Raw genomic sequence first — 11,968 nt, forward strand, 5'->3', positions numbered from 1 at the left:
GGTCTCTCCGCGCCGCGAGACTATATCGTCGGCTTCCCTCCGTTATACGCGTCGTCGCGGGTCTCTCCGCGCCGCGAGACTATATCGTCGGCTTCCCTCCGTTATACGCGTCGTCGCGGGTCTCTCCGCGCCGCGAGACTATATCGTCGGCTTCCCTCCGTTATACGCGTCGTCGCGGGTCTCTCCGCGCCGCGAGACTATATCGTCGGCTTCCCTCCGTTATACGCGTCGTCGCGGGTCTCTCCGCGCCGCGAGACTATATCGTCGGCTTCCCTCCGTTATACGCGTCGTCGCGGGTCTCTCCGCGCCGCGAGACTATATCGTCGGCTTCCCTCCGTTATACGCGTCGTCGCGGGTCTCTCCGCGCCGCGAGACTATATCGTCGGCTTCCCTCCGTTATACGCGTCGTCGCGGGTCTCTCCGCGCCGCGAGACATCACGCTCATAAAGTTAAGCGTATAAAAAATCTTGTCTGCAAAAGACATCATCAAGGGAATAATTTGTAATTTTTTTCAGCAATTACATTTCCATTAAGCGAGAAAAGTCAAGAAACATTTCGACTATATTGCAACAACGTCGTAAAATTAATGCAATATAGCTGAAATGGCTGCTTGATTTATCTTGCTTAATGGCAATAAAATCACACTGCATTGCCACGAGTCTCAATGTGGCTCGAGACTCCTAGCTGACCCGGAGATGGAAGTGGATTTTGTGGCCTGAAGCGCTTAAAAGAAAGTGGTGAGTGTAATTCATTTTCACGTACTATGTCACTTATGTCATAAAATTTTTTATCTCTTCTGTCTTTACTTAATCGAATCGTTCATTTGAATGTTTCAGAAAATAACGACGCAGAAGGTGACATCGGAGCAGCGAGGGAATCCTGCGTAGCTGACATTCCGAGCAGCCTGAGAGGAGGAGGAGGCCTAGGATAGGCATCGGGCATCGGCGTACCAACACTTCTGGTAAATGTTACTTTTTATTTTTTCTAAAGATATTATAGAATCTCTCTTTTCGTTTGTGCTTATTCAGTTGCTACATTAAACCGTGTTTCGGAATTTAAATTAATAAAAAGAAATATTTTAAAAAATTTGATTCAAGTTGATTATAACGTAGAGACCTTTTTCGAAGAAGTAATTTAAAATATAATATTAATCTGAATAACGAATAAGATGTTCGATGCGCGTGACACGTATTTAATCGATTCGATTATTTTTATGTTACAGAAAATATCCGCGCGGGAAGGAGCATCATCTTCGCATCGAGGGAACACGAGTGACATCCCGAGCAGCCTGAGAGGAGGTGGAGGCCTGGAAGAGGCATCAGGCGCCGGCGGAACAACATGCGGTAAATATAATTGGTTTATACATATTGTGTCTTTCGCGGAAAGTTTAACCAATCGGTTTTTCAATCGAATAGTAAAGATAGTCAGAGAGTAGAAATTAAAAAAGAGTTTAATTTTTTAAATTCTATTTTGAATTCTTGTGTTCAGTAAATAGAGTATACTTTCAAGAAATTAAACGTGTTTTTTTATTAAATTTATTTAATTAAAAGAAATATAGAATTCCGTGTTTTACCTTCGGTAATTATTTTTCGAAATAAAGACTGTCTCTTTTCTTCCCTGCTCTAATCTGGATTATATGTTTGATTGTTACAGAATCATCGTAGCGACGTTGCAGATACAGCTCCGCTGCTGCGCATCGGTGTCGGTGAGTTTTAGCGTAGGGAAGTGTGGAGAAATAAGCGTAGGTAGGGACTTAGTTAAAACGTAGGTAGGGAATAATTTTTAATTATTTTCAGTAATTACATTCCCATTAAGCGAGAAAGGTCAAGAAACATTTCGACTATATTGCAACAACGTCGTAAAATTAATGCAATATAGCCGAAATGGCTTCTTGATTTTTCTTGCTTAATGGATGAAGTCACACTGCATTGCCACAAGTTTCAATGTGGCTCGAGACTCCTATCTGACCCGGATGTGGAGGTGGATTTTGCGGCCGGAACAGCAGGAAAGAAAGTGGTGAGTGTAATTGATTTTTACGTACTATGTTACTTATGTCCAAAAATGTTCTATCTCTTCTGTCTTTACTTAATCGAATCGTTCATTTGAATATTTCAGAAAATAACGACGTAGAAGGTGACATCGGAGCAGCGAGGGAATCCTGCGCAGCTGACATCCCGAGCAGCCTGAGAGGAGGAGGAGGCCTGGGAGAGGCATCGGGCGTCAGCGGAACAACTTTGCGGTAAATATTATTTTTTATTTCGTGTAAAATTTTTCCTGTTTATTCTCGAGTTGTTTTATTTTCCCGTGATTTAGAAATAATAATTAGAAGAAAAGAAGTAATTTAATATTGTAGAAATTTATCCTTGTAAAGATCCTTTTCGTAAAATGTTTCCTTATTTAAATTAATATCTAATTGAATAATAAAAAGTTTGATCCACATAGGAATTATGTTTCAAAACATTAGGTTTTTTGAACACCATTTTAATATGAATTTTATGTTTGTATATTACAGATACAACATAGCTACGTGGCAGATGTAATTCCGCTGTTGCGCATCGGGGTCGGTGAGTAATGAATTAACATATTTTTTTAGGTAACGGGGATGTGTGGCAACCTATGAAATATATACCACGAAAAATGTATTCCACATAAATGTATACCTTAAATGTATACCATATATCTAGATAAACGTATGCAATTTGATGATAACATAAGTTTATAGCATTCCATACATCTGTTGCCTTAAAATGAATCAGTTAAAACAGATTAGGATAAGTTTAATCTTGGATGTCTTTTTATTATTATATTTATTGATTAATTTAGGATGTATACGAGAATGTACTCGTATGCATACACTGTGTATAAAGACAGAATTTTTCGGAAAATTTTGAGAATACCATGAGGACCAAATATTATTTATTAATAATTATATTAATTAATAATATTATTTGGTTAATATTTAGAATCAAATAATATAATTTTTAATTATATATATATGTACATAACATAATTTTTTTAACAAATATAAAAATAAAGAAAGTAAAGTAGAATACAAATAAAGATTTAAAAATTAAAATCTTTTTAATTTAATGCTCTTATTTAAGTTTACTCATGATATTCATATCTCGGGATCAACAAATAGAAAGAATAAAATATTTATATTGTTTCATACATGCAATAAGAAAAATGAAAAAATATAATAAAATAAAAAATACTTAAAGTAAACAATATTGTAATCATAATATTGAAAAATATTTATTACAAATATTGTATTATAAAAGTGTAATATTGTATTATTCCTTTTCTCAACTACCTCTTTCCTATTATATCCTATTAAATATTTATCCAAGATTAAACTTTATATAAGTTAGTGCAAAGGAGCGATACATATATGTATACATATCACGTAACATTTTATATAAGTTATTGATCTCGCTTTTTTATATAAAAGACATGCTACCAGTTATTAATTATTATTACCTTTTTTTATGCATTGACTTTAGCCTAATCTGTTATAGCTTATTTATATGTAGTGATTGATAACTGGATTTTATACCAGTTAAAGTAGTAAAGTGACGTGAGATCCGATATCTTTTTTATTATAAAATAAAAGATTTTTAAAATAATTATCTTATGTATAGAATCTATCAGTTTCATCTCGCTTAAAAATTATTTTGAAACAATATATTGTATAAAAAGTAATTTTAATAATTTGCAAAGTACAAAGTGATTATTATTATCAACAATAGAAATATTAATCGACTCTACTGGCCATTATAATTGCCAAGACAATACGACCACAATTTGGTTCGATTATCGTCAAGACGCTCTTTTAACCAATATAAGCTGCTCTAATCTTTGATACCTATATATAAGCATCTCATTTAAATAATTAAATTTATTGCGAAAGATATTACCTCAGCCAGGGTTCGAATCTGGTGTCGTCACCCATCACGGAATGAGGGAGGTTCCAGGTTCGAACCCTGGCTGAGGTAATATTTTTCGCAATAAATTTAATTACTTAAATGAGATGCTTATATATAAGTATCAAAGATTAGAGTAGCTTATATTGGTTAAAAGAGCGTCTTGATGATAATCGAACCAAATTGTGGTCGTATTGTCTTGGCGATTATAATGGCCAGTAGAGTCGATTAATATTCCCATTGTTGTTTATTATTTGACTGGCGAAATAAAAATTTATTTATGATTATTATTATATTAATTCTAATCGTGTGTTGTGGGAAAATTATTCTTTTCGGGTCTTACGTCATTTATCTGAATTTCTCATCTTTGCATATATGCTTCTTGATGAGATTCAGCAATATTAAATCGTTCGAATCGATGAAAATACGCATATATGGGCTTTAGATTTTATCAAATGGCGGATCTGTTTATTTTCTAATTAGTTTTATTGTTTATATTATAAAGTTTATATTTAAAATTTAATATAAATTTTATAATCGCGATTGAATCTCTTTGAATAAAAACGCTGTCGACATAGAGATTTTTTTTCCAATTTAGATTTGTTTCCAATCGGATATGTATTTTATAATTATTGAATATATTTTAATACAAATAAATAACGCGTGTAAACAATAAATGCGCAATTAATTTGTATAGATACTAATGGAGTTATTATTATTATTGTTAATTGGTTAATTCCATAATTGATTTAATTAATGTGATGGCCCCTTCGCGACGCGTTCGTGTTTCGCGCATCATACAAAAGCGTAAAATCTTTTACGCTTATTGCTGGCAGCAGGAGTATTTCTCCTTGCTGTCGATCTCTGATCGTATGAAGTCAGAATACGGCCAAGTGCAAAAGGTGAGTTCACTCTGGCCAGAAGAAAGAAGACGAAGAGGATCAAGGTAGGTTGGTGTATAACACCAATCAATTTGTAAAAGGTACATAATGGTAAGCCTAAGATTTTCTCGTATACGTGCGATTGCACGTAATCAGAGACGGACAGATGCCGTCTCGAATTAAATCTGAATTAAATCCGAATTAATTCCGCGTAAATTAAACCCCCCATATAAACTCGTAAACGGTTCCGATTTAAAACCAATGTCATGCGCATTTTTCTAATTTCGGGTGATCGCGATCATAACTATAGAAATACCAGATAAAAACACGGGTAGGTAGGAATATTATTCATGTAGGTAGGTAGGAATACGGGTAAAACCTAGATAAAAATCGGGTAAGTAGGGATGTGTGTGTGTGTGTGTGTGTGTAAAAAAAAAACAAAAAAAATATGAAGCTTATATCCCAGAAAATGAGGACCGCTGATTGGAATCGGCGGGGGTGGTGGAGGGCCTCTACAAGTTGGCCCATTTTTATTGGACAGAATTTCAGCTGAAATTAAAAGTGTAACTTAATTTTATTTAAAAAATCTAGGCCGAGTTTAGCCAAAGTACATTCAATTGCAACGATGTCCGGTAAAAACGGGTCCTCTTTTATAAGTATAAAGTTTATAAAATACACATTAATACAATTAATAATATTAATAAGTTGGTAATATATAATATAAAATAATATATATGATTAAAATAATGAGAGAGATGCCCCCGGAAAAAGGGAGGCGTCTCATTATTTTCAGCCTTTATTTTCAGCCTTTGGATTATTATTTGGATTATTTGGATTATTATTGGGTTAGGAGATACAAGATCGAAGAAAAAGTTGTAAAAAAAGGGTTAAGAAGAATTTACTGGCAAGATGACAAAGAAGAGACGACATAATAATGATAGAAGAACGAAGGCTCAAGAGATAAATAGAAATCGAACAAGAATAAGAAAAAATTTGTCGAAAAAGGTTCAAGAAAAACAGTGATAGAAGAAAGAAAAATGAACATATAAAGTAGCGTCAAGCAGCGTCAAGAAATGACTAACAGCATCGATGATGGAAATTATATAAGAAAAATTATGAAGATTTTATTGAAGAATCGAAATAAGAAGGAAAAACAACGATAGAAAAGGATGGAACGTACAAACAAGAAATAAGCAGCATCAACAAAAATCAAGCAGCATCGACGATGGACATAGAGGAAGAACAATTTTGAAGAATTATTGATATAGGGTCAAAATGAGCAGAAAGAATAAAGGGGAAGAAAGAGAATTGCATTGTCATTGCTAAAAAGGATGAACAAGAATTTTTCGGCGATACATTGCGATAAAGAAGACAACGCAGGTAGTGATAGAAGAATGAAGATCGGAGAAAAAAATGGTGGAGCAAGAAGAATTGAAGAGAAAATTAACGAAGAAGGATTAAAGAAAAAAAAACAGAAACGGCGATATAAAAAAAAAAAAAACAAAGTAAATTACATGAAAAGAAAATTACAGTTGAATAATAAAAAAATTTGTCGAGAAAGAATTAAATAAAGCAGAAAGCATAACACCAGAGGCAGAAAAATCGTAGAAAGACATGAAAAGGAATCAGGAGGAATTTGTCGGCGAAGCGTCGCGATAGAGGATACAATACAACGATAGAGGAACGAAGATCGAAGAAAGAAATGGAATAAGAAGAAAGAGAAGATTGTTGAAGGAAGATCAAGGAAGCGAAGAAGAAATCTCCATGCAAAAAGGATAAATAGAAAACTAAAATAAAAGAAGTATTGAAGATGGAAATTGCGATGGAGAAATTACGAAAAGTAATTGTTCAGGAAGAATCGAAGAGGGCAGAAAGAATATAACAAAAGAAGAAAGATCGTAGAAAGACATAAAAAGGAATCAAGAGGAATACGTCGGTGAAGCATCGTGATAGAGGAAACAACGCAACGATAGAAGAACGAAGACCGAAGAAAGGAATGGAACAAGAAGAAAGAAAAGCTTATCAAAGAAAAATCAAGAAAGGAGGACTTACGAAAAATTTCCCGAAGAAGAATTAAAAAAATAACGGCGGAGAAAGAAGATAACAGGAGGAGGACATGACCAACGAGAGCAACGAGACAATGTAAGAGGAGAAACAAAGAACCAAAGTGAAAGGAGTATTGAAGACGGAAATTGCGATGGAAACATGACAAAACATTACGTTTGTCGAGGAAAAATTAAAATAATGACGGAGAAAGAGGATTGACAAGAAGAACATTGTTAAAAAGGAATAAAGAGGAACATCTCAACGAAACATCGTGATAGGGGACACAATGCAAAGACGAACAAAGACTGAAGAAAGAAAATGACGTAAGAAGAAAAGAGAAATTTATCGAAGGAGGATCGAAGAAGAGGAAAAGGAACGTCGCATTTTCAGGATTGCCGCTCGAAATCGTTGCATTTTCGAACATTTAAAATCGTCGCATTTTCGGGAGTGCCGTTCGACGTCGTCGGCTTATCCGGAATTCCGTCGCGCGATTTTAATAATTAGCACGTAACTGCGTCAATTTCCACGTTCTCAGACGTGACGGCTGTCTCGTGCGTGGTCCTTGAGCGGAAAGGTGCCGGGATCGCATAACAAGAACTGCCCAGATCATTTGACTTCACTGTGCGTGGAAGGGTGGCTACCAGACGTGTCGGTGGCGAGGGGAGATGATCCTCATTGTAGAGAGCTCGCTTTCTACTTTTCGAGGATCTCTCTTCTCTCTGTCGAACACTATTCAACTGGCCACGCGGGGCTAAGTCCTTAATCGGGCAAATCGAGTCAGTTGTCCGGCTCTGAACGCGTCGAGATAACGCGGTTATCGCGGAAATAATCGGGCGTTAATTCGCGTTTCGGGATTGTCTCATAAAATATCGGTTATTTTAAAGAATTGAAAAAAATAACAATGGAGAAAAAGGATTACAGGACGATATCGTTAAAAAGGAATGAAAAGAAATATCGCGAGAGAAAAGAGACAATGTAATGATAGAAGAACGAAGACCAAAAAAAAAATGGAGCGAGAAGAAAGAGGTTTATCGAAAGATGATCAAGAAAGAACAGAAGAAACGGCCATGTAAAAAGAATAAACGAAGAACCAACATAAAGGAAGTATTGCAGATGGAAATTGCGGTAGAGAAATTACGAAAAGTAATTGGATTCAGGAAGAATCGAAGAGGGCAGAAAGAATATAACAAAAGAAGAGAGATCGTAGAAAGACATAAAAAGGAATCAAGAGGAATACGTCGGTGAAGCATCGCGATAGAGGAGACAACGCAACGATAGCAGAACGAAGACCGAAGAAAGAAATGGAACAAGAAGAAAGAAAAGCTTATCAAAGGAAATCAAGGACTTACGAAAAATTTCTCGAAGAAGAATTAAAAAAATAACGGCGGAGAAAGAGGATAACAGGAGGAGGACATCGTTAAAAAGGAAGACATGGAATATCTCGACGAAGCATCGCGATAGAGGAGACAACGCAACGATAGAAGAACGAAGACCGAAGAAAGGAATGGAACAAGAAGAAAGAAAAGCTTATCAAAGGAAATCAAGGAAGGAGGACTTACGAAAAATTCTCCCGAAGAAGAATTAAAAAAATAACGGCGGAGAAAGAGGATAACAGGAGGAGGACATCGTTAAAAAGGAGGACATGGAATATCTCAACGAAGCATCGCGATAGAAGGGACAATGTAATGATAGAAAAACGAGGACCGAAGAAAAAATGGACCGAGAAGGAAAGAGCGATTTATCGAAAGATGATCAAAAAAGAACAGAAGAAATGGCCATATAAAAAGGATAAACGGAGGACCAAGATAAATAAGGAAGTATTAAAGATGGAAATTGCGGTAAAGAAATTATGAGAACTTTGTCCAGGAAAAATCGAAGATGGCAGAGAGAATATATAACGATCCGGAAGAAGAAGGAAAAGACGTTAAAAAAAGAATCAAGACGAATCTTTCAGGGAGATATCGTGATAGAGAGGACAATGCAACGATTGAAGAACGAAGACCAAAGAAAGGAGTGGAATAAGAAGATAGAGAAGTTTATCCCAGGGAGATCGAGGAAAAAGAGAAGAAACGGCAATGTGAAAAGGATAAACGGAGAACCAAATTGAAAGGAATATCGACGATGGAAATTGCAGTGGAAACATTACAAAAAGTTTATCGAGGAAAAATTGAAATAACGACGGAGAAAGAGGATTATCCGAGAACATTGTTAAAAAGGAATAAAGGGAAATATCTCGACGAAACATCGCGATAGAAGAGACAATGCAGCGATAGAAGAACGAAGACTAAAGAAGGAAAATAAAGTAAAAGGGAAAGAGAAGTTTATTGAAGGAGGATCGAGGAAAAGAAAAAGAAACGTCGCATTTTCGGGAGTGCCATTCGAAGACGACAGGTTTTTAGAAATACCACCACGCGATTCTCGGAGGAGTTCTACGGAATTAACAACCAGAACAGTTTGAGAAAAAGTGGTGAGTATAATTGATTTTTATATATTATATTACATACGAAAACTTCGATTATTTCCTTTTAATCAAATCGCTTATTTAAATGTTTCAGAAAATAACGCGGAAAGCGTCAATCCAACCTCTGACTCCCGAGAACAGCCTGAGAGGAGGAGGAGGCCTAGGAGAGGCATCGGGCGCGATGAAACAACTTTGTGGTAAATATTATTTTTTAATGTATGTAAAAGTAATCTTCTTTTCTGTTTATTCTTGAATAATTGTTTTATTTTTCACCATGATTTAGATATATAATAATTAAAGAGGAAGAAGAGTAACTTAAAATTTTATAAAAATTTATTCTTGTAAAGAGCTTTTTCGGAGCACGCATAATTATTTAAATAAATATCTAATTGAGTGACAAATAAAAAGTTTGATGCGCGTAAAAATTATTTAATATCAAATTATCTATTTAAATGCTTCAGGAGATAACGACACGGAAGGTGTCGCATCGAGGGAGCTGATAATCCGAGAGGACAGCCTGAGAGGAGGAGGAGGCCTGGGAGAGGCATCGGGCGCCAGCAGAACAACTTTGTGGTAAATAAAATTTTATTTTTTATTTTGTGTAAGAGTATTTTTTTTGTTTATTCTTGAGCCTCTTTATTTCACCATTTGATTTGAAAATAATAGAAGAAAAAGAGTAATTTAATCTTATAAGGAGTAATTTAATAATATAGTTTTTATATGTATAACTTAATATTATATGTATTAAGTTGTATTATATGTATTAAGGACGTTCTCCGGTCCTTATACTAGAGAAAATCGATTTTCTTAGGATTTTCTTGAAACTGTGAATATACGTTAATTTAGGTGTGCTTTATGCGTGGTATAAATTTCAGTACCTCTTCCGGTATAAAAAATAAAGATACTGAGCCTCAAAGTTTCAACTTTTACTAATGAAAAGGTTTTCCAGGCCAAACGGTAAGAGATACGAGGTTGGCCAAGAGGACCAAAGTTGCTCCTCTCGTCGAGTTCTATAAGGAAAAAATGCCAAAACTAAAAAAAAATTAAAATTAAATTTTTTTTTTGAAACTTTGAGGCTCAGTATCTTTATTTTTTATACCGGAAGAGGTACTGAAATTTATACCACGCATAAAGCACACCTAAATTAACGTATATTCACAGTTTCAAGAAAATCCTAAGAAAATCGATTTTCTCTAGTATAAGGACCGGAGAACGTCCTTAAAAGAGCCGCTATATTACGAGCGAAGACGAGAAGTGCGTGAATAATTGTCATTTGTTTTCAGATCGCCGCGGATTGGCAAGGATTCCACTTCCGAGGACGGTCATTGTCACCCGTGAGAGAGCTGATGCGGTTAACGAGATTAACGTCGAACGTGAGTCAAACGCAACTGTAATTATTGTGGAACACGACCGATATGATATACAATCAATTAGGAAAAAAATGCCATGTTATGATAAGACGAAGAAATGTACGTAAAATTCACACGAATAATTTTATCAGGCTACCAAGATCCCGTCCTGACTGTAAAATGACGTTTTTCTCTAATTAATTGTGTAATTATTGTATTTCAATTATTTACATTATTTTGCTCGCAACATTTAAATTGCGAATTAAATTGTCGAAGTTCTCGGGAACAGATTTTGAACCAATCGTGTTCTCCTTCCGCCAATTTCAAAATTGCGAGCCAAGAGAATCAGGCATTGTGAAAAATAATTTTAGCGTTATTAATCGATGCATATGAATTTTCATCAATACTTCATCGACATCGTCGAGTAATTATAACTATATAATTATAAAGTTATAATTACTCTATATAATTATAAAGTTAATTAGTTCTAGCTAATACAGGCGAAACTTAGAGAAACTCAAAGTAACTTGTGCATTTGCATTTCAATAAGAACCGAGAAATCGACGTTAATACAAAAAATATCGGTCGAATGTGCTTTCCTTTTTCCGTCGAATGACTCGGATTTTACGTTTCCAATTTACCGTTAATTTTTTACAAATTACAATTTTCCACGCGAGAATTGCAAAATCGCCGAAACCTACTCGTTTTTGCTCGCGTTTCGAGCGTCAATCGTCCGATGCTCTTTCAAAAAATCGCACCAGGAACTCCGCAGAGAGCGCGAACGCGAGGCGCTCGGAAATTCAGACGTTACGTAAAAGACGGTTGAAGTAGAAAAACAACGTGAATCGCGCTCTGCGAGAACAAAAGGCGCAACAATGGCAGTTGCACGCTGACGCCGCTATTAACGCCCTCCCACCCCACCGTTTCTCGGAACTTCTAGCTTAATTGCGTTTTGCTGCTCCTGGCGTGTTATTCGCGCCACGAACGAAAAGGATCACGCATTGTAAACGCAAATGAGGGGGATTGCGCGGCGCCGCATCGCGCGCAACTACTTAGCCCAGATGCGCAGGAAAGCTTCAGCCGATCTCAGCCGGCTGGCTATAATCCGAAACAGACGCGGCGTTATTTTCACTCTCTTACAACGTGTTTGCTTTGACTACGTTTACACACGGCGGCTTATAATCCAACTTAATAACTAACGTGCACTATCCAATCAAAAATTTTTCTTCTTTTGGTGATAATAATGATTTAAATAGGACTTTTTTTTATACTCAAACTACAATTTCTAGTGTATATATACATATATAT

The 11,968-nt window shown here is 35.7% G+C and overlaps 1 long non-coding RNA gene across 1 annotated transcript; it reads left to right on the top strand.

Moving 5' to 3' along the window:
* The first annotated feature begins 4,061 nt into the window (after positions 1–4,061).
* LOC139770660 (uncharacterized) lies at positions 4,062–10,559 on the top strand. The gene is made up of 3 exons (XR_011717800.1): positions 4,062–9,317; positions 9,406–9,508; positions 9,773–10,559. It is a non-coding gene; the product is annotated as an uncharacterized lncRNA (long non-coding RNA).
* Positions 10,560–11,968: the final 1,409 nt, after the last annotated feature.

This window comes from Temnothorax nylanderi, unplaced genomic scaffold (assembly GCF_030848795.1).
Source record: "Temnothorax nylanderi isolate EJ_2023f unplaced genomic scaffold, tnyl_v1.0 TNYL_tig0031_pilon, whole genome shotgun sequence".
Lineage (NCBI taxonomy): Eukaryota > Metazoa > Arthropoda > Insecta > Hymenoptera > Formicidae > Temnothorax > Temnothorax nylanderi.